Genomic DNA, 18,059 nt, shown 5'->3' with positions numbered 1-18,059 from the left:
ACGTTTGTCGTGCTTGCGCTGTCATATGGACCACGACCCGAGCGGCAGCGAGCGGCAGTCGAGCAAAGTCGGGACAAGTCGGGACGGGGACAGGGACAGGGATAGGAATGGTGCGAATGCACTGCAAACTACGCAGACACCTGGTGTGAGGCGAGGCGAGGCGAGGCGAGGCGAGGAAGCCCACATCGCTACCAGTGGCGCCCTCCAGCACGACACTGCCACACCCCGCACAGGCCCTCCGCTGGACACCAGGGAGAAGATGCGTCCTCCGCTAGTGTCGAAGGCTGCACGCGCTCAGCGAATGACAGGGGGTGCAACGAGCAGCAGTGCGTCTCACACACGCGGCGGTGCGCCCGCCAATTCGGCCGTCGCTCTGCTGGGACGCCGGGCGCGCCTCCCCGCGCCGTCCTCGAGGAACTGGCGGTTGCGGAAGGAAGCGCTTTCGTCAAATGCGGCCGAAAACTAACATTTTGTGTGTTGGGAGAAAAGCCGAACGCGAATTCTGCCGTGCTCCTACATTAGATGAGCGCCAACGGCCATACCATGATGAATACACCGGTTCTCGTCCGATCACCGAAGTTAAGCATCATCGGGCCCGGCTAGTACTTGGATGATTGACCGCCTGGGAAACCCGGGTGCTGTTGGCTCCCTTCCTTTTGTTTTTTTGTTATGTCGCCAGCCCAATTTTCAAACTACCTTTCTGTTGTGACAAAGATGCTTCCTTAAGCCTTTTAAACTACTGTAATGGTACGAAAATGCAGTAATTAACTCAGTTTGAGGGAGAATGTGCTAACCAAGTTTGCCAAGGAGCCTTTGAAAACGACAAAACAGTACGAATCGGCAGGTGATTTCTGAAATACGTCACCGCCTATTGTTGTGTAGGAGTGTAGAGTTCCAAATTTGATTTGTAACCACGAATGTATTCCTTAGTCGTCTCGTCTCGTCCCGCAGACGTTTGTCGTGCTTGCGCTGTCATATGGACCACGACCCGAGCGGCAGTCGAGCAAAGTCGGGACAAGTCGGGACGGGGACAGGGACAGGGATAGGAATGGTGCGAATGCACTGCAAACTACGCAGACACCTGGTGTGAGGCGAGGCGAGGCGAGGCGAGGCGAGGAAGCCCACATCGCTACCAGTGCCGCCCTCCATCACGACACTGCCACACCCCGCACAGGCCCTCCGCTGAACACCAGGGACAAGATGCGTCCTCCGCTAGTGTCGAAGGCTGCACGCGCCCAGCGAATGACAGGGGGTGCAACGAGCAGCAGTGCGTCTCACACACGCGGCGGTGCGCCCGCCAATTCCGCCGTCGCTCTGCTGGGACGCCGGCCGCGCCTCCCCGCGCCGTCCTCGAGGAACTGGCGGTTGCGGAAGGAAGCGCTTTCGTCAAATGCGGCCGAAAACTAACATTTTGTGTGTTGGGAGAAAAGCCGAACGCGAATTCTGCCGTGCTCCTACATTAGATGAGCGCCAACGGCCATACCATGATGAATACACCGGTTCTCGTCCGATCACCGAAGTTAAGCATCATCGGGCCCGGCTAGTACTTGGATGGGTGACCGCCTGGGAAACCTGGGTGCTGTTGGCACCCTTCCTTTTGTTTTTTTGTTATGTCGCCAGCCCAATTTTCAAACTACCTTTCTGTTGTGACAAAGATGCTTCCTTAAGCCTTTTGAACTACTGTAATGGTACGAAAATGCAGTAATTAACTCAGTTTGAGGGAGAATGTGCTAACCAAGTTTGCCAAGAAGACTTTGAAAACGACAAAACAGTACGAATCGGCAGGTGATTTCTGAAATACGTCACCGCCTATTGTTGTGTAGGAGTGTAGAGTTCCAAATTTGATTTGTAACCACGAATGTATTCCTTAGTCGTCTCGTCTCGTCCCGCAGACGTTTGTCGTGCTTGCGCTGTCATATGGACCACGACCCGAGCGGCAGCGAGCGGCAGTCGAGCAAAGTCGGGACAAGTCGGGACGGGGACAGGGACAGGGATAGGAATGGTGCGAATGCACTGCAAACTACGCAGACACCTGGTGTGAGGCGAGGCGAGGCGAGGCGAGGCGAGGAAGCCCACATCGCTACCAGTGGCGCCCTCCAGCACGACACTGCCACACCCCGCACAGGCCCTCCGCTGAACACCAGGGACAAGATGCGTCCTCCGCTAGTGTCGAAGGCTGCACGCGCCCAGCGAATGACACGGGGTGCAACGAGCAGCAGTGCGTCTCACACACGCGGCGGTGCGCCCGCCAATTCGGCCGTCGCTCTGCTGGGACGCCGGGCGCGCCTCCCCGCGCCGTCCTCGAGGAACTGGCGGTTGCGGAAGGAAGCGCTTTCGTCAAATGCGGCCGAAAACTAACATTTTGTGTGTTGGGAGAAAAGCCGAACGCGAATTCTGCCGTGCTCCTACATTAGATGAGCGCCAACGGCCATACCATGATGAATACAACGGTTCTCGTCCGATCACCGAAGTTAAGCATCATCGGGCCCGGCTAGTACTTGGATGGGTGACCGCCTGGGAAACTCGGGTGCTGTTGGCTCCCTTCCTTTTGTTTTTTTGTTATGTCGCCAGCCCAATTTTCAAACTACCTTTCTGTTGTGACAAAGATGCTTCCTTAAGCCTTTTGAACTACTGTAATGGTACGAAAATGCAGTAATTAACTCAGTTTGAGGGAGAATGTGCTAACCAAGTTTGCCAAGGAGCCTTTGAAAACGACAAAACAGTACGAATCGGCAGGTGATTTCTGAAATACGTCACCGCCTATTGTTGTGTAGGAGTGTAGAGTTCCAAATTTGATTTGTAACCACGAATGTATTCCTTAGTCGTCTCGTCTCGTCCCGCAGACGTTTGTCGTGCTTGCGCTGTCATATGGACCACGACCCGAGCGGCAGCGAGCGGCAGTCGAGCAAAGTCGGGACAAGTCTGGACGGGGACAGGGACAGGGATAGGAATGGTGCGAATGCACTGCAAACTACGCAGACACCTGGTGTGAGGCGAGGCGAGGCGAGGCGAGGCGAGGAAGCCCACATCGCTACCAGTGGCGCCCTCCAGCACGACACTGCCACACCCCGCACAGGCCCTCCGCTGAACACCAGGGACAAGATGCGTCCTCCGCTAGTGTCGAAGGCTGCACGCGCCCAGCGAATGACAGGGGGTGCAACGAGCAGCAGTGCGTCTCACACACGCGGCGGTGCGCCCGCCAATTCGGCCGTCGCTCTGCTGGGACGCCGGGCGCGCCTCCCCGCGCCGTCCTCGAGGAACTGGCGGTTGCGGAAGGAAGCGCTTTCGTCAAATGCGGCCGAAAACTAACATTTTGTGTGTTGGGAGAAAAGCCGAACGCGAATTCTGCCGTGCTCCTACATTAGATGAGCGCCAACGGCCATACCATGATGAATACACCGGTTCTCGTCCGATCACCGAAGTTAAGCATCATCGGGCCCGGCTAGTACTTGGATGGGTGACCGCCTGGGAAACCCGGGTGCTGTTGGCTCCCTTCCTTTTGTTTTTTTGTTATGTCGCCAGCCCAATTTTCAAACTACCTTTCTGTTGTGACAAAGATGCTTCCTTAAGCCTTTTAAACTACTGTAATGGTACGAAAATGCAGTAATTAACTCAGTTTGAGGGAGAATGTGCTAACCAAGTTTGCCAAAAAGACTTTGAAAACGACAAAACAGTACGAATCGGCAGGTGATTTCTGAAATACGTCACCGCCTATTGTTGTGTAGGAGTGTAGAGTTCCAAATTTGATTTGTAACCACGAATGTATTCCTTAGTCGTCTCGTCTCGTCCCGCAGACGTTTGTCGTGCTTGCGCTGTCATATGGACCACGACCCGAGCGGCAGCGAGCGGCAGTCGAGCAAAGTCGGGACAAGTCGGGACGGGGACAGGGACAGGGATAGGAATGGTGCGAATGCACTGCAAACTACGCAGACACCTGGTGTGAGGCGAGGCGAGGCGAGGCGAGGCGAGGAAGCCCACATCGCTACCAGTGGCGCCCTCCAGCACGACACTGCCACACCCCGCACAGGCCCTCCGCTGAACACCAGGGACAAGATGCGTCCTCCGCTAGTGTCGAAGGCTGCACGCGCCCAGCGAATGACAGGGGGTGCAACGAGCAGCAGTGCGTCTCACACACGCGGCGGTGCGCCCGCCATTTCGGCCGTCGCTCTGCTGGGACGCCGGGCGCGCCTCCCCGCGCCGTCCTCGAGGAACTGGCGGTTGCGGAAGGAAGCGCTTTCGTCAAATGCGGCCGAAAACTAACATTTTGTGTGTTGGGAGAAAAGCCGAACGCGAATTCTGCCGTGCTCCTACATTAGATGAGCGCCAACGGCCATACCATGATGAATACACCGGTTCTCGTCCGATCAACGAAGTGAAGCATCATCGGGCCCGGCTAGTACTTGGATGGGTGACCGCCTGGGAAACCCGGGTGCTATTGGCTCCCTTCCTTTTGTTTTTTTGTTATGTCGCCAGCCCAATTTTCAAACTACCTTTCTGTTGTGACAAAGATGCTTCCTTAAGCCTTTTAAACTACTGTAATGGTACGAAAATGCAGTAATTAACTCAGTTTGAGGGAGAATGTGCTAACCAAGTTTGCCAAGAAGACTTTGAAAACGACAAAACAGTACGAATCGGCAGGTGATTTCTGAAATACGTCACCGCCTATTGTTGTGTAGGAGTGTAGAGTTCCAAATTTGATTTGTAACCACGAATGTATTCCTTAGTCGTCTCGTCTCGTCCCGCAGACGTTTGTCGTGCTTGCGCTGTCATATGGACCACGACCCGAGCGGCAGCGAGCGGCAGTCGAGCAAAGTCGGGACAAGTCGGGACGGGGACAGGGACAGGGATAGGAATGGTGCGAATGCACTGCAAACTACGCAGACACCTGGTGTGAGGCGAGGCGAGGCGAGGCGAGGCGAGGAAGCCCACATCGCTACCAGTGGCGCCCTCCAGCACGACACTGCCACACCCCGCACAGGCCCTCCGCTGAACACCAGGGACAAGATGCGTCCTCCGCTAGTGTCGAAGGCTGCACGCGCCCAGCGAATGACAGGGGGTGCAACGAGCAGCAGTGCGTCTCACACACGCGGCGGTGCGCCCGCCAATTCGGCCGTCGCTTTACTGGGACGCCGGGCGCGCCTCCCCGCGCCGTCCTCGAGGAACTGGCGGTTGCGGAAGGAAGCGCTTTCGTCAAATGCGGCCGAAAACTAACATTTTGTGTGTTGGGAGAAAAGCCGAACGCGAATTCTGCCGTGCTCCAACATTAGATGAGCGCCAACGGCCATACCATGATGAATACACCGGTTCTCGTCCGATCACCGAAGTTAAGCATCATCGGGCCCGGCTAGTACTTGGATGGGTGACCGCCTAGAAAACCCGGGTGCTGTTGGCTCCCTTCCTTTTGTTTTTTTTGTTATGTCGCAGCCCAATTTTCAAACTACCTTTCTGTTGTGACAAAGAAGCTTCCTTAAGCCTTTTATACTACTGTAATGGTACGAAAATGCAGTAATTAACTCAGTTTGAGGGAGAATGTGCTAACCAAGTTTGCCAAGAAGACTTTGAAAACGACAAAACAGTACGAATCGGCAGGTGATTTCTGAAATACGTCACCGCCTATTGTTGTGTAGGAGTGTAGAGTTCCAAATTTGATTTGTAACCACGAATGTATTCCTTAGTCGTCTCGTCTCGTCCCGCAGACGTTTGTCGTGCTTGCGCTGTCATATGGACCACGACCTGAGCGGCAGCGAGCGGCAGTCGAGCAAAGTCGGGACAAGTCGGGACGGGGACAGGGACAGGGATAGGAATGGTGCGAATGCACTGCAAACTACGCAGACACCTGGTGTGAGGCGAGGCGAGGAAGCCCACATCGCTACCAGTGGCGCCCTCCAGCACGACACTGCCACACCCCGCACAGGCCCTCCGCTGAACACCAGGGACAAGATGCGTCCTCCGCTAGTGTCGAAGGCTGCACGCGCCCAGCGAATGACAGGGGGTGCAACGAGCAGCAGTGCGTCTCACACACGCGGCGGTGCGCCCGCCAATTCGGCCGTCGCTCTGCTGGGACGCCGGGCGCGCCTCCCCGCGCCGTCCTCGAGGAACTGGCGGTTGCGGAAGGAAGCGCTTTCGTCAAATGCGGCCGAAAACTAACATTTTGTGTGTTGGGAGAAAAGCCGAACGCGAATTCTGCCGTGCTCCTACATTAGATGAGCGCCAACGGCCATACCATGATAAATACACCGGTTCTCGTTCGATCAACGAAGTTAAGCATCATCGGGCCCGGCTAGTACTTGGATGGGTGACCGCCTGGGAAACCCGGGTGCTGTTGGCTCCCTTCCTTTTGTTTTTTTTTATTATGTCGCCAGCCCAATTTTCAAACTACCTTTCTGTTGTGACAAAGATGCTTCCTTAAGCCTTTTAAACTACTGTAATGGTACGAAAATGCAGTAATTAACTCAGTTTGAGGGAGAATGTGCTAACCAAGTTTGCCAAGAAGACTTTGAAAACGACAAAACAGTACGAATCGGCAGGTGATTTCTGAAATACGTCACCGCCTATTGTTGTGTAGGAGTGTAGAGTTCCAAATTTGATTTGTAACCACGAATGTATTCCTTAGTCGTCTCGTCTCGTCCCGCAGACGTTTGTCGTGCTTGCGCTGTCATATGGACCACGACCCGAGCGGCAGCGAGCGGCAGTCGAGCAAAGTCGGGACAAGTCGGGACGGGGACAGGGACAGGGATAGGAATGGTGCGAATGCACTGCATACTACGCAGACACCTGGTGTGAGGCGAGGCGAGGCGAGGCGAGGCGAGGAAGCCCACATCGCTACCAGTGGCGCCCTCCAGCACGACACTGCCACACCCCGCACAGGCCCTCCGCTGAACACCAGGGACAAGATGCGTCCTCCGCTAGTGTCGAAGGCTGCACGCGCCCAGCGAATGACAGGGGGTGCAACGAGCAGCAGTGCGTCTCACACACGCGGCGGTGCGCCCGCCAATTCGGCCGTCGCTCTGCTGGGACGCCGGGCGCGCCTCCCCGCGCCGTCCTCGAGGAACTGGCGGTTGCGGAAGGAAGCGCTTTCGTCAAATGCGGCCGAAAACTAACATTTTGTGTGTTGGGAGAAAAGCCGAACGCGAATTCTGCCGTGCTCCTACATTAGATGAGCGCCAACGGCCATACCATGATGAATACACCGGTTCTCGTCCGATCACCGAAGTTAAGCATCATCGGGCCCGGCTAGTACTTGGATGGGTGACCGCCTAGAAAACCCGGGTGCTGTTGGCTCCCTTCCTTTTGTTTTTTTGTTATGTCGCAGACCAATTTTCAAACTACCTTTGTGTTGTGACAAAGAAGCTTCCTTAAGCCTTTTAAACTACTGTAATGGTACGAAAATGCAGTAATTAACTCAGTCTGAGGGAGAATGTGCTAACCAAGTATGCCAAGAAGACTTTGAAAACGACAAAACAGTACGAATCGGCAGGTGATTTCTGAAATACGTCACCGCCTATTGTTGTGTAGGAGTGTAGAGTTCCAAATTTGATTTGTAACCACGAATGTATTCCTTAGTCGTCTCGTCTCGTCCCGCAGACGTTTGTCGTGCTTGCGCTGTCATATGGACCACGACCCGAGCGGCAGCGAGCGGCAGTCGAGCAAAGTCGGGACAAGTCGGGACGGGGACAGGGACAGGGATAGGAATGGTGCGAATGCACTGCAAACTACACAGACACCTGGTGTGAGGCGAGGCGAGGAAGCCCACATCGCTACCAGTGGCGCCCTCCAGCACGACACTGCCACACCCCGCACAGGCCCTCCGCTGAACACCAGGGACAAGATGCGTCCTCCGCTAGTGTCGAAGGCTGCACGCGCCCAGCGAATGACAGGGGGTGCAACGAGCAGCAGTGCGTCTCACACACGCGGCGGTGCGCCCGCCAATTCGGCCGTCGCTCTGCTGGGACGCCGGGCGCGCCTCCCCGCGCCGTCCTCGAGGAACTGGCGGTTGCGGAAGGAAGCGCTTTCGTCAAATGCGGCCGAAAACTAACATTTTGTGTGTTGGGAGAAAAGCCGAACGCGAATTCTGCCGTGCTCCTACATTAGATGAGCGCCAACGGCCATACCATGATGAATACACCGGTTCTCGTCCGATCAACGAAGTGAAGCATCATCGGGCCCGGCTAGTACTTGGATGGGTGACCGCCTGGGAAACCCGGGTGCTGTTGGCTCCCTTCCTTTTGTTTTTTTGTTATGTCGCCAGCCCAATTTTCAAACTACCTTTCTGTTGTGACAAAGATGCTTCCTTAAGCCTTTTAAACTACTGTAATGGTACGAAAATGCAGTAATTAACTCAGTTTGAGGGAGAATGTGCTAACCAAGTTTGCCAAGAAGACTTTGAAAACGACAAAACAGTACGAATCGGCAGGTGATTTCTGAAATACGTCACCGCCTATTGTTGTGTAGGAGTGTAGAGTTCCAAATTTGATTTGTAACCACGAATGTATTCCTTAGTCGTCTCGTCTCGTCCCGCAGACGTTTGTCGTGCTTGCGCTGTCATATGGACCACGACCCGAGCGGCAGCGAGCGGCAGTCGAGCAAAGTCGGGACAAGTCGGGACGGGGACAGGGACAGGGATAGGAATGGTGCGAATGCACTGCAAACTACGCAGACACCTGGTGTGAGGCGAGGCGAGGCGAGGCGAGGCGAGGAAGCCCACATCGCTACCAGTGGCGCCCTCCAGCACGACACTGCCACACCCCGCACAGGCCCTCCGCTGAACACCAGGGACAAGATGCGTCCTCCGCTAGTGTCGAAGGCTGCACGCGCCCAGCGAATGACAGGGGGTGCAACGAGCAGCAGTGCGTCTCACACACGCGGCGGTGCGCCCGCCAATTCGGCCGTCGCTTTGCTGGGACGCCGGGCGCGCCTCCCCGCGCCGTCCTCGAGGAACTGGCGGTTGCGGAAGGAAGCGCTTTCGTCAAATGCGGCCGAAAACTAACATTTTGTGTGTTGGGAGAAAAGCCGAACGCGAATTCTGCCGTGCTCCTACATTAGATGAGCGCCAACGGCCATACCATGATGAATACACCGGTTCTCGTCCGATCACCGAAGTTAAGCATCATCGGGCCCGGCTAGTACTTGGATGGGTGACCGCCTGGGAAACCCGGGTGCTGTTGGCTCCCTTCCTTTTGTTTTTTTTTATTATGTCGCAGCCCAATTTTCAAACTACCTTTCTGTTGTGACAAAGAAGCTTCCTTAAGCCTTTTATACTACTGTAATGGTACGAAAATGCAGTAATTAACTCAGTTTGAGGGAGAATGTGCTAACCAAGTTTGCCAAGAAGACTTTGAAAACGACAAAACAGTACGAATCGGCAGGTGATTTCTGAAATACGTCACCGCCTATTGTTGTGTAGGAGTGTAGAGTTCCAAATTTGATTTGTAACCACGAATGTATTCCTTAGTCGTCTCGTCTCGTCCCGCAGACGTTTGTCGTGCTTGCGCTGTCATATGGACCACGACCTGAGCGGCAGCGAGCGGCAGTCGAGCAAAGTCGGGACAAGTCGGGACGGGGACAGGGACAGGGATAGGAATGGTGCGAATGCACTGCAAACTACGCAGACACCTGGTGTGAGGCGAAGCGAGGAAGCCCACATCGCTACCAGTGGCGCCCTCCAGCACGACACTGCCACACCCCGCACAGGCCCTCCGCTGAACACCAGGGACAAGATGCGTCCTCCGCTAGTGTCGAAGGCTGCACGCGCCCAGCGAATGACAGGGGGTGCAACGAGCAGCAGTGCGTCTCACACACGCGGCGGTGCGCCCGCCAATTCGGCCGTCGCTCTGCTGCGACGCCGGGCGCGCCTCCCCGCGCCGTCCTCGAGGAACTGGCGGTTGCGGAAGGAAGCGCTTTCGTCAAATGCGGCCGAAAACTAACATTTTGTGTGTTGGGAGAAAAGCCGAACGCGAATTCTGCCGTGCTCCTACATTAGATGAGCGCCAACGGCCATACCATGATGAATACACCGGTTCTCGTCCGATCACCGAAGTTAAGCATCATCGGGCCCGGCTAGTACTTGGATGGGTGACCGCCTGGGAAACCCGGGTGCTGTTGGCTCCCTTCCTTTTGTTTTTTTGTTATGTCGCCAGCCCAATTTTCAAACTACCTTTCTGTTGTGACAAAGAAGCATCCTTAAGCCTTTTAAACTACTGTAATGGTACGAAAATGCAGTAATTAACTCAGTTTGAGGGAGAATGTGCTAACCAAGTTTGCCAAGAAGACTTTGAAAACGACAAAACAGTACGAATCGGCAGGTGATTTCTGAAATACGTCACCGCCTATTGTTGTGTAGGAGTGTAGAGTTCCAAATTTGATTTGTAACCACGAATGTATTCCTTAGTCGTCTCGTCTCGTCCCGCAGACGTTTGTCGTGCTTGCGCTGTCATATGGACCACGACCCGAGCGGCAGCGAGCGGCAGTCGAGCAAAGTCGGGACAAGTCGGGACGGGGACAGGGACAGGGATAGGAATGGTGCGAATGCACTGCAAACTACGCAGACACCTGGTGTGAGGCGAGGCGAGGAAGCCCACATCGCTACCAGTGGCGCCCTCCAGCACGACACTGCCACACCCCGCACAGGCCCTCCGCTGAACACCAGGGACAAGATGCGTCCTCCGCTAGTGTCGAAGGCTGCACGCGCCCAGCGAATGACAGGGGGTGCAACGAGCAGCAGTGCGTCTCACACACGCGGCGGTGCGCCCGCCAATTCGGCCGTCGCTCTGCTGCGACGCCGGGCGCGCCTCCCCGCGCCGTCCTCGAGGAACTGGCGGTTGCGGAAGGAAGCGCTTTCGTCAAATGCGGCCGAAAACTAACATTTTGTGTGTTGGGAGAAAAGCCGAACGCGAATTCTGCCGTGCTCCTACATTAGATGAGCGCCAACGGCCATACCATGATGAATACACCGGTTCTCGTTCGAACAACGAAGTTAAGCATCATCGGGCCCGGCTAGTACTTGGATGGGTGACCGCCTGGGAAACCCGGGTGCTGTTGGCTCCCTTCCTTTTGTTTTTTTTATAATGTCGCCAGCCCAATTTTCAAACTACCTTTCTGTTGTGACAAAGATGCTTCCTTAAGCCTTTTAAACTACTGTAATGGTACGAAAATGCAGTAATTAACTCAGTTTGAGGGAGAATGTGCTAACCAAGTTTGCCAAGAAGACTTTGAAAACGACAAAACAGTACGATTCGGCAGGTGATTTCTGAAATACGTCACCGCCTATTGTTGTGTAGGAGTGTAGAGTTCCAAATTTGATTTGTAACCACGAATGTATTCCTTAGTCGTCTCGTCTCGTCCCGCAGACGTTTGTCGTGCTTGCGCTGTCATATGGACCACGACCCGAGCGGCAGCGAGCGGCAGTCGAGCAAAGTCTGGACAAGTCGGGACGGGGACAGGGACAGGGATAGGAATGGTGCGAATGCACTGCAAACTACGCAGACACCTGGTGTGAGGCGAGGCGAGGAGAGGAAGCCCACATCGCTACCAGTGGCGCCCTCCAGCACGACACCGCCACACCCCGCACAGGCCCTCCGCTGAACACCAGGGACAAGATGCGTCCTCCGCTAGTGTCGAAGGCTGCACGCGCCCAGCGAATGACAGGGGGTGCAACGAGCAGCAGTGCGTCTCACACACGCGGCGGTGCGCCCGCCAATTCGGCCGTCGCTCTGCTGGGACGCCGGCCGCGCCTCCCCGCGCCGTCCTCGAGGAACTGGCGGTTGCGGAAGGAAGCGCTTTCGTCAAATGCGGCCGAAAACTAACATTTTGTGTGTTGGGAGAAAAGCCGAACGCGAATTCTGCCGTGCTCCTACATTAGATGAGCGCCAACGGCCATACCATGATGAATACACCGGTTCTCGTCCGATCACCGACGTTAAGCATCATCGGGCCTGCTAGTACTTGGATGGGTGACCGCCTGGGAAACCCGGGTGCTGTTGGCTCCCTTCCTTTTGTTTTTTTGTTATGTCGCCAGCCCAATTTTCAAACTACCTTTCTGTTGTGACAAAGATGCTTCCTTAAGCCTTTTAAACTACTGTAATGGTACGAAAATGCAGTAATTAACTCAGTTTGAGGGAGAATGTGCTAACCAAGTTTGCCAAGAAGACTTTGAAAACGACAAAACAGTACGAATCGGCAGGTGATTTCTGAAATACGTCACCGCCTATTGTTGTGTAGGAGTGTAGAGTTCCAAATTTGATTTGTAACCACGAATGTATTCCTTAGTCGTCTCGTCTCGTCCCGCAGACGTTTGTCGTGCTTGCGCTGTCATATGGACCACGACCCGAGCGGCAGCGAGCGGCAGTCGAGCAAAGTCGGGACAAGTCGGGACGGGGACAGGGACAGGGATAGGAATGGTGCGAATGCACTGCAAACTACGCAGACACCTGGTGTGAGGCGTGGCGAGGCGAGGCGAGGAAGCCCACATCGCTACCAGTGGCGCCCTCCAGCACGACACTGCCACACCCCGCACAGGCCCTCCGCTGAACACCAGGGACAAGATGCGTCCTCCGCTAGTGTCGAAGGCTGCACGCGCCCAGCGAATGACAGGGGGTGCAACGAGCAGCAGTGCGTCTCACACACGCGGCGGTGCGCCCGCCAATTCGGCCGTCGCTCTGCTGGGACGCCGGGCGCGCCTCCCCGCGCCGGCGTCGAGGAACTGGCGGTTGCGGAAGGAAGCGCTTTCGTCAAATGCGGCCGAAAACTAACATTTTGTGTGTTGGGAGAAAAGCCGAATGCGAAATCTGCCGTGCTCCTACATTAGATGAGCGCCAACGGCCATACCATGATGAATACACCGGTTCTCGTCCGATCACCGAAGTTAAGCATCATCGGGCCCGGCTAGTACTTGGATGGGTGACCGCCTGGGAAACCCGGGTGCTGTTGGCTCCCTTCCTTTTGTTTTTTTTTATTATGTCGCCAACCCAATTTTCAAACTACCTTTCTGTTGTGACAAAGATGCTTCCTTAAGCCTTTTAAACTACTGTAATGGTACGAAAATGCAGTAATTAACTCAGTTTGAGGGAGAATGTGCTAACCAAGTTTGGCAAGAAGACTTTGGAAACGACAAAACACTACGAATCGGCAGGTGATTTCTGAAATACGTCACCGACTATTGTTGTGTAGGAGTGTAGAGTTCCAAATTTGATTTGTAACCACGAATGTATTCCTTAGTCGTCTCGTCTCGTCCCGCAGACGTTTGTCGTGCTTGCGCTGTCATTTGGACCACGACCCGAGCGGCAGCGAGCGGCAGTCGAGCAAAGTCGGGACAAGTCGGGACGGGGACAGGGACAGGGATAGGAATGGTGCGAATGCACTGCAAACTACGCAGACACCTGGTGTGAGGCGAGGCGAGGCGAGGCGAGGCGAGGAAGCCCACATCGCTACCAGTGGCGCCCTCCAGCACGACACTGCCACACCCCGCACAGGCCCTCCGCTGAACACCAGGGACAAGATGCGTCCTCCGCTAGTGTCGAAGGCTGCACGCGCCCAGCGAATGACAGGGGGTGCAACGAGCAGCAGTGCGTCTCACACACGCGGCGGTGCGCCCGCCAATTCGGCCGTCGCTCTGCTGGGACGCCGGCCGCGCCTCCCCGCGGCGTCCTCGAGGAACTGGCGGTTGCGGAAGGAAGCGCTTTCGTCAAATGCGGCCGAAAACTAACATTTTGTGTGTTGGGAGAAAAGCCGAACGCGAATTCTGCCGTGCTCCTACATTAGATGAGCGCCAACGGCCATACCATGATGAATACACCGGTTCTCGTCCGATCACCGAAGTTAAGCATCATCGGGCCCGGCTAGTACTTGGATGGGTGACCTCCTGGGAAACCCGGGTGCTGTTGGCTCCCTTCCTTTTGTTTTTTTGTTATGTCGCCAGCCCAATTTTCAAACTACCTTTCTGTTGTGACAAAGATGCTTCCTTAAGCCTTTTAAACTACTGTAATGGTACGAAAATGCAGTAATTAACTCAGTTTGAGGGAGAATGTGCTAACCAAGTTTGGCAAGAAGACTTTGGAAACGACAAAACACTACGAATCGACAGGTGATTTCTGAAATACGTCACCGCCTATTGTTGTGTAGGAGTGTAGAGTTCCAAATTTGATTTGTAACCACGAATGTATTCCTTAGTCGTCTCGTCTCGTCCCGCAGACGTTTGTCGTGCTTGCGCTGTCATATGGACCACGACCCGAGCGGCAGCGAGCGGCAGTCGAGCAAAGTCGGGACAAGTCGGGACGGGGACAGGGACAGGGATAGGAATGGTGCGAATGCACTGCAAACTACGCAGACACCTGGTGTGAGGCGAGGCGAGGCGAGGCGAGGCGAGGCGAGGAAGCCCACATCGCTACCAGTGGCGCCCTCCAGCACGACACTGCCACACCCCGCACAGGCCCTCCGCTGAACACCAGGGACAAGATGCGTCCTCCGCTAGTGTCGAAGGCTGCACGCGCCCAGCGAATGACAGGGGGTGCAACGAGCAGCAGTGCGTCTCACACACGCGGCGGTGCGCCCGCCAATTCGGCCGTCGCTCTGCTGGGACGCCGGGCGCGCCTCCCCGCGCCGTCCTCGAGGAACTGGCGGTTGCGGAAGGAAGCGCTTTCGTCAAATGCGGCCGAAAACTAACATTTTGTGTGTTGGGAGAAAAGCCGAACGCGAATTCTGCCGTGCTCCTACATTAGATGAGCGCCAACGGCCATACCATGATGAATACACCGGTTCTCGTCCGATCACCGAAGTTAAGCATCATCGGGCCCGGCTAGTACTTGGATGGGTGACCGTCTGGGAAACCCGGGTGCTGTTGGCTCCCTTCCTTTTGTTTTTTTTATTATGTCGCCAGCCCAATTTTCAAACTACCTTTCTGTTGTGACAAAGATGCTTCCTTAAGCCTTTTAAACTACTGTAATGTTACGAAAATGCAGTAATTAACTCAGTTTGAGGGAGAATGTGCTAACCAAGTTTGCCAAGAAGACTTTGAAAACGACAAAACAGTACGAATCGGCAGGTGATTTCTGAAATACGTCACCGCCTATTGTTGTGTAGGAGTGTAGATTTCCAAATTTGATTTGTAACCACGAATGTATTCCTTAGTCGTCTCGTCTCGTCCCGCAGACGTTTGTCGTGCTTGCGCTGTCATATGGACCACGACCCGAGCGGCAGCGAGCGGCAGCGAGCGGCGGTCGAGCAAAGTCGGGACAAGTCGGGACGGGGACAGGGACAGGGATAGGAATGGTGCGAATGCACTGCAAACTACGCAGACACCTGGTGTGAGGCGAGGCGAGGCGAGGCGAGGCGAGGAAGCCCACATCGCTACCAGTGGCGCCCTCCAGCACGACACTGCCACACCCCGCACAGGCCCTCCGCTGAACACCAGGGACAAGATGCGTCCTCCGCTACTGTCGAAGGCTGCACGCGCCCAGCGAATGACAGGGGGTGCAACGAGCAGCAGTGCGTCTCACACACGCGGCGGTGCGCCCGCCAATTCGGCCGTCGCTCTGCTGGGACGCCGGGCGCGCCTCCCCGCGCCGTCCTCGAGGAACTGGCGGTTGCGGAAGGAAGCGCTTTCGTCAAATGCGGCCGAAAACTAACATTTTGTGTGTTGGGAGAAAAGCCGAACGCGAATTCTGCCGTGCTCCTACATTAGATGAGCGCAAACGTCCATACCTTGATGAATACACCGGTTCTCGTCCGATCACCGAAGTTAAGCATCATCGGGCACGGCTAGTACTTGGATGGGTGACCGCCTGGGAAACCCGGGTGCTGTTGGCTCCCTTCCTGTTTTTTTTTTTTGTTATGTCGCCAGCCCAATTTTCAAACTACCTTTCTGTTGTGACAAAGAAGCTTCCTTAAGCATTTTAAACTACTGTAATGGTACGAAAATGCAGTAATTAACTCAGTTTGAGGGAGAATGTGCTAACCAAGTTTGCCAAGAAGACTTTGAAAACGACAAAACAGTACGAATCGGCAGGTGATTTCTGAAATACGTCACCGCTTATTGTTGTGTAGGAGTGTAGAGTTCCAAATTTGATTTGTAACCACGAATGTATTCCTTAGTCGTCTCGTCTCGTCCCGCAGACGTTTGTCGTGTTTGCGCTGTCATATGGACCACGACCCGAGCGGCAGCGAGCGGCAGTCGAGCAAAGTCGGGACAAGTCGGGACGGGGACAGGGACAGGGATAGGAATGGTGCGAATGCACTGCAAACTACGCAGACACCTGGTGTGAGGCGAGGCGAGGCGAGGCGAGGAAGCCCACATCGCTACCAGTGGCACCCTAAAGCACGACACTGCCACACCCCGCACAGGCCCTCCGCTGAACACCAGGGACAAGATGCGTCCTCCGCTAGTGTCGAAGGCTGCACGCGCCCAGCGACTGACAGGGGGTGCAACGAGCAGCAGTGCGTCTCACACACGCGGCGGTGCGCACGCCAATTCGGCCGTCGCTCTGCTGGGACGCCGGGCGCGCCTCCCCGCGCCGTCCTCGAGGAACTGGCGGTTGCGGAAGGAAGCGCTTTCGTCAAATGCGGCCGAAAACTAACATTTTGTGTGTTGGGAGAAAAGCCGAACGCGAATTCTGCCGTGCTCCTACATTAGATGAGCGCCAACGGCCATACCATGATGAATACACCGGTTCTTGTCCGGTCACCGAAGTTAAGCATCATCGGGCCCGGCTAGTACTTGGATGGGTGACCGCCTGGAAAACCCGGGTGCTGTTGGCTCCCTTCCTTTTGTTTTTTCGTTATGTCGCCAGCCCAATTTTCAAACTACCTTTCTGTTGTGACAAAGATGCTTCCTTAAGCCTTTTAAACTACTGTAATGGTACGAAAATGCAGTAATTAACTCAGTTTGAGGGGGAATGTGCTAACCAAGTTTGCCAAGAAGACTTTGAAAACGACAAAACAGTACGAATCGGCAGGTGATTTCTGAAATACGTCACCGCCTATTGTTGTGTAGGAGTGTAGAGTTCCAAATTTGATTTGTAACCACGAATGTATTCCTTAGTCGTCTCGTCTCGTCCCGCAGACGTTTGTCGTGCTTGCGCTGTCATATGGACCACGACCCGAGCGGCAGCGAGCGGCAGTCGAGCAAAGTCGGGACAAGTCGGGACGGGGACAGGGACAGGGATAGGAATGGTGCGAATGCACTGCAAACTACGCAGACACCTGGTGTGAGGCGAGGCGAGGCGAGGCGAGGCGAGGAAGCTCACATCGCTACCAGTGGCGCCCTCCAGCACGACACTGCCACACCCCGCACAGGCCCTCCGCTGAACACCAGGGACAAGATGCGTCCTCCGCTAGTGTCGAAGGCTGCACGCGCCCAGCGAATGACAGGGGGTGCAACGAGCAGCAGTGCGTCTCACACACGCGGCGGTGCGCCCGCCAATTCGGCCGTCGCTCTGCTGGGACGCCGGGCGCGCCTCCCCGCGCCGTCCTCGAGGAACTGGCGGTTGCGGAAGGAAGCGCTTTCGACAAATGCGGCCGAAAACTAACATTTTGTGTGTTGGGAGAAAAGCCGAACGCGAATTCTGCCGTGCTCCTACATTAGATGAGCGCCAACGGCCATACCATGATGAATACACCGGTTCTCGTCCGATCACCGAAGTTAAGCATCATCGGGCCCGGCTAGTACTTGGATGGGTGACCGCCTGGGAAACCCGGGTGCTGTTGGCTCCCTTCCTTTTGTTTTTTTGTTATGTCGCAGCCCAATTTTCAAACTACCTTTCTGTTGTGACAAAGATGCTTCCTTAAGCCTTTTAAACTACTGTAATGGTACGAAAATGCAGTAATTAACTCAGTTTGAGGGAGAATGTGCTAACCAAGTTTGCCAAAGAGCCTTTGAAAACGACAAAACAGTACGAATCGGCAGGTGAATTCTGAAATACGTCACCGCCTATTGTTGTGTAGGAGTGTAGAGTTCCAAATTTGATTTGTAACCACGAATGTATTCCTTAGTCGTCTCGTCTCGTCCCGCAGACGTTTGTCGTGCTTGCGCTGTCATATGGACCACGACCCGAGCGGCAGCGAGCGGCAGT

General features: G+C 55.1%; 19 non-coding genes across 19 annotated transcripts; all 19 read left to right on the top strand.

The window, feature by feature from the left end:
• The first annotated feature begins 528 nt into the window (after window positions 1–528).
• Window positions 529–647, top strand: LOC126185272 (5S ribosomal RNA). The gene has a single exon (XR_007537034.1). It is a non-coding gene; the product is annotated as a 5S ribosomal RNA (ribosomal RNA).
• Window positions 648–1,469: 822 nt separating this feature from the next.
• On the top strand, window positions 1,470–1,588 carry LOC126186334 (5S ribosomal RNA). Its single transcript, XR_007537432.1, has one exon. It is a non-coding gene; the product is annotated as a 5S ribosomal RNA (ribosomal RNA).
• Window positions 1,589–2,420: 832 nt separating this feature from the next.
• On the top strand, window positions 2,421–2,539 carry LOC126186602 (5S ribosomal RNA). Its single transcript, XR_007537667.1, has one exon. It is a non-coding gene; the product is annotated as a 5S ribosomal RNA (ribosomal RNA).
• Window positions 2,540–3,371: 832 nt separating this feature from the next.
• LOC126186215 (5S ribosomal RNA) lies at window positions 3,372–3,490 on the top strand. Its single transcript, XR_007537317.1, has one exon. It is a non-coding gene; the product is annotated as a 5S ribosomal RNA (ribosomal RNA).
• Window positions 3,491–4,322: 832 nt separating this feature from the next.
• Window positions 4,323–4,441, top strand: LOC126185358 (5S ribosomal RNA). The gene has a single exon (XR_007537117.1). It is a non-coding gene; the product is annotated as a 5S ribosomal RNA (ribosomal RNA).
• Window positions 4,442–5,273: 832 nt separating this feature from the next.
• On the top strand, window positions 5,274–5,392 carry LOC126186619 (5S ribosomal RNA). The gene has a single exon (XR_007537683.1). It is a non-coding gene; the product is annotated as a 5S ribosomal RNA (ribosomal RNA).
• Window positions 5,393–6,209: 817 nt separating this feature from the next.
• Window positions 6,210–6,328, top strand: LOC126185343 (5S ribosomal RNA). Its single transcript, XR_007537103.1, has one exon. It is a non-coding gene; the product is annotated as a 5S ribosomal RNA (ribosomal RNA).
• Window positions 6,329–7,162: 834 nt separating this feature from the next.
• On the top strand, window positions 7,163–7,281 carry LOC126186618 (5S ribosomal RNA). Its single transcript, XR_007537682.1, has one exon. It is a non-coding gene; the product is annotated as a 5S ribosomal RNA (ribosomal RNA).
• An 816-nt stretch (window positions 7,282–8,097) lies between these two features.
• LOC126185282 (5S ribosomal RNA) lies at window positions 8,098–8,216 on the top strand. Its single transcript, XR_007537043.1, has one exon. It is a non-coding gene; the product is annotated as a 5S ribosomal RNA (ribosomal RNA).
• Window positions 8,217–9,048: 832 nt separating this feature from the next.
• Window positions 9,049–9,167, top strand: LOC126186213 (5S ribosomal RNA). Its single transcript, XR_007537315.1, has one exon. It is a non-coding gene; the product is annotated as a 5S ribosomal RNA (ribosomal RNA).
• Window positions 9,168–9,985: 818 nt separating this feature from the next.
• On the top strand, window positions 9,986–10,104 carry LOC126186212 (5S ribosomal RNA). The gene has a single exon (XR_007537314.1). It is a non-coding gene; the product is annotated as a 5S ribosomal RNA (ribosomal RNA).
• An 817-nt stretch (window positions 10,105–10,921) lies between these two features.
• LOC126186604 (5S ribosomal RNA) lies at window positions 10,922–11,040 on the top strand. The gene has a single exon (XR_007537669.1). It is a non-coding gene; the product is annotated as a 5S ribosomal RNA (ribosomal RNA).
• An 823-nt stretch (window positions 11,041–11,863) lies between these two features.
• Window positions 11,864–11,981, top strand: LOC126185317 (5S ribosomal RNA). The gene has a single exon (XR_007537077.1). It is a non-coding gene; the product is annotated as a 5S ribosomal RNA (ribosomal RNA).
• An 827-nt stretch (window positions 11,982–12,808) lies between these two features.
• Window positions 12,809–12,927, top strand: LOC126186211 (5S ribosomal RNA). The gene has a single exon (XR_007537313.1). It is a non-coding gene; the product is annotated as a 5S ribosomal RNA (ribosomal RNA).
• Window positions 12,928–13,761: 834 nt separating this feature from the next.
• Window positions 13,762–13,880, top strand: LOC126186192 (5S ribosomal RNA). The gene has a single exon (XR_007537293.1). It is a non-coding gene; the product is annotated as a 5S ribosomal RNA (ribosomal RNA).
• Window positions 13,881–14,717: 837 nt separating this feature from the next.
• Window positions 14,718–14,836, top strand: LOC126186256 (5S ribosomal RNA). The gene has a single exon (XR_007537357.1). It is a non-coding gene; the product is annotated as a 5S ribosomal RNA (ribosomal RNA).
• An 843-nt stretch (window positions 14,837–15,679) lies between these two features.
• LOC126185390 (5S ribosomal RNA) lies at window positions 15,680–15,798 on the top strand. The gene has a single exon (XR_007537147.1). It is a non-coding gene; the product is annotated as a 5S ribosomal RNA (ribosomal RNA).
• An 829-nt stretch (window positions 15,799–16,627) lies between these two features.
• On the top strand, window positions 16,628–16,746 carry LOC126185335 (5S ribosomal RNA). The gene has a single exon (XR_007537095.1). It is a non-coding gene; the product is annotated as a 5S ribosomal RNA (ribosomal RNA).
• An 832-nt stretch (window positions 16,747–17,578) lies between these two features.
• Window positions 17,579–17,697, top strand: LOC126186210 (5S ribosomal RNA). The gene has a single exon (XR_007537312.1). It is a non-coding gene; the product is annotated as a 5S ribosomal RNA (ribosomal RNA).
• The last annotated feature ends 362 nt before the right edge of the window (window positions 17,698–18,059 follow it).

The sequence above is a fragment of the Schistocerca cancellata genome, chromosome 4 (assembly GCF_023864275.1).
Source record: "Schistocerca cancellata isolate TAMUIC-IGC-003103 chromosome 4, iqSchCanc2.1, whole genome shotgun sequence".
NCBI lineage: Eukaryota > Metazoa > Arthropoda > Insecta > Orthoptera > Acrididae > Schistocerca > Schistocerca cancellata.
This window is presented reverse-complemented; position numbering and strand designations above follow the sequence as displayed.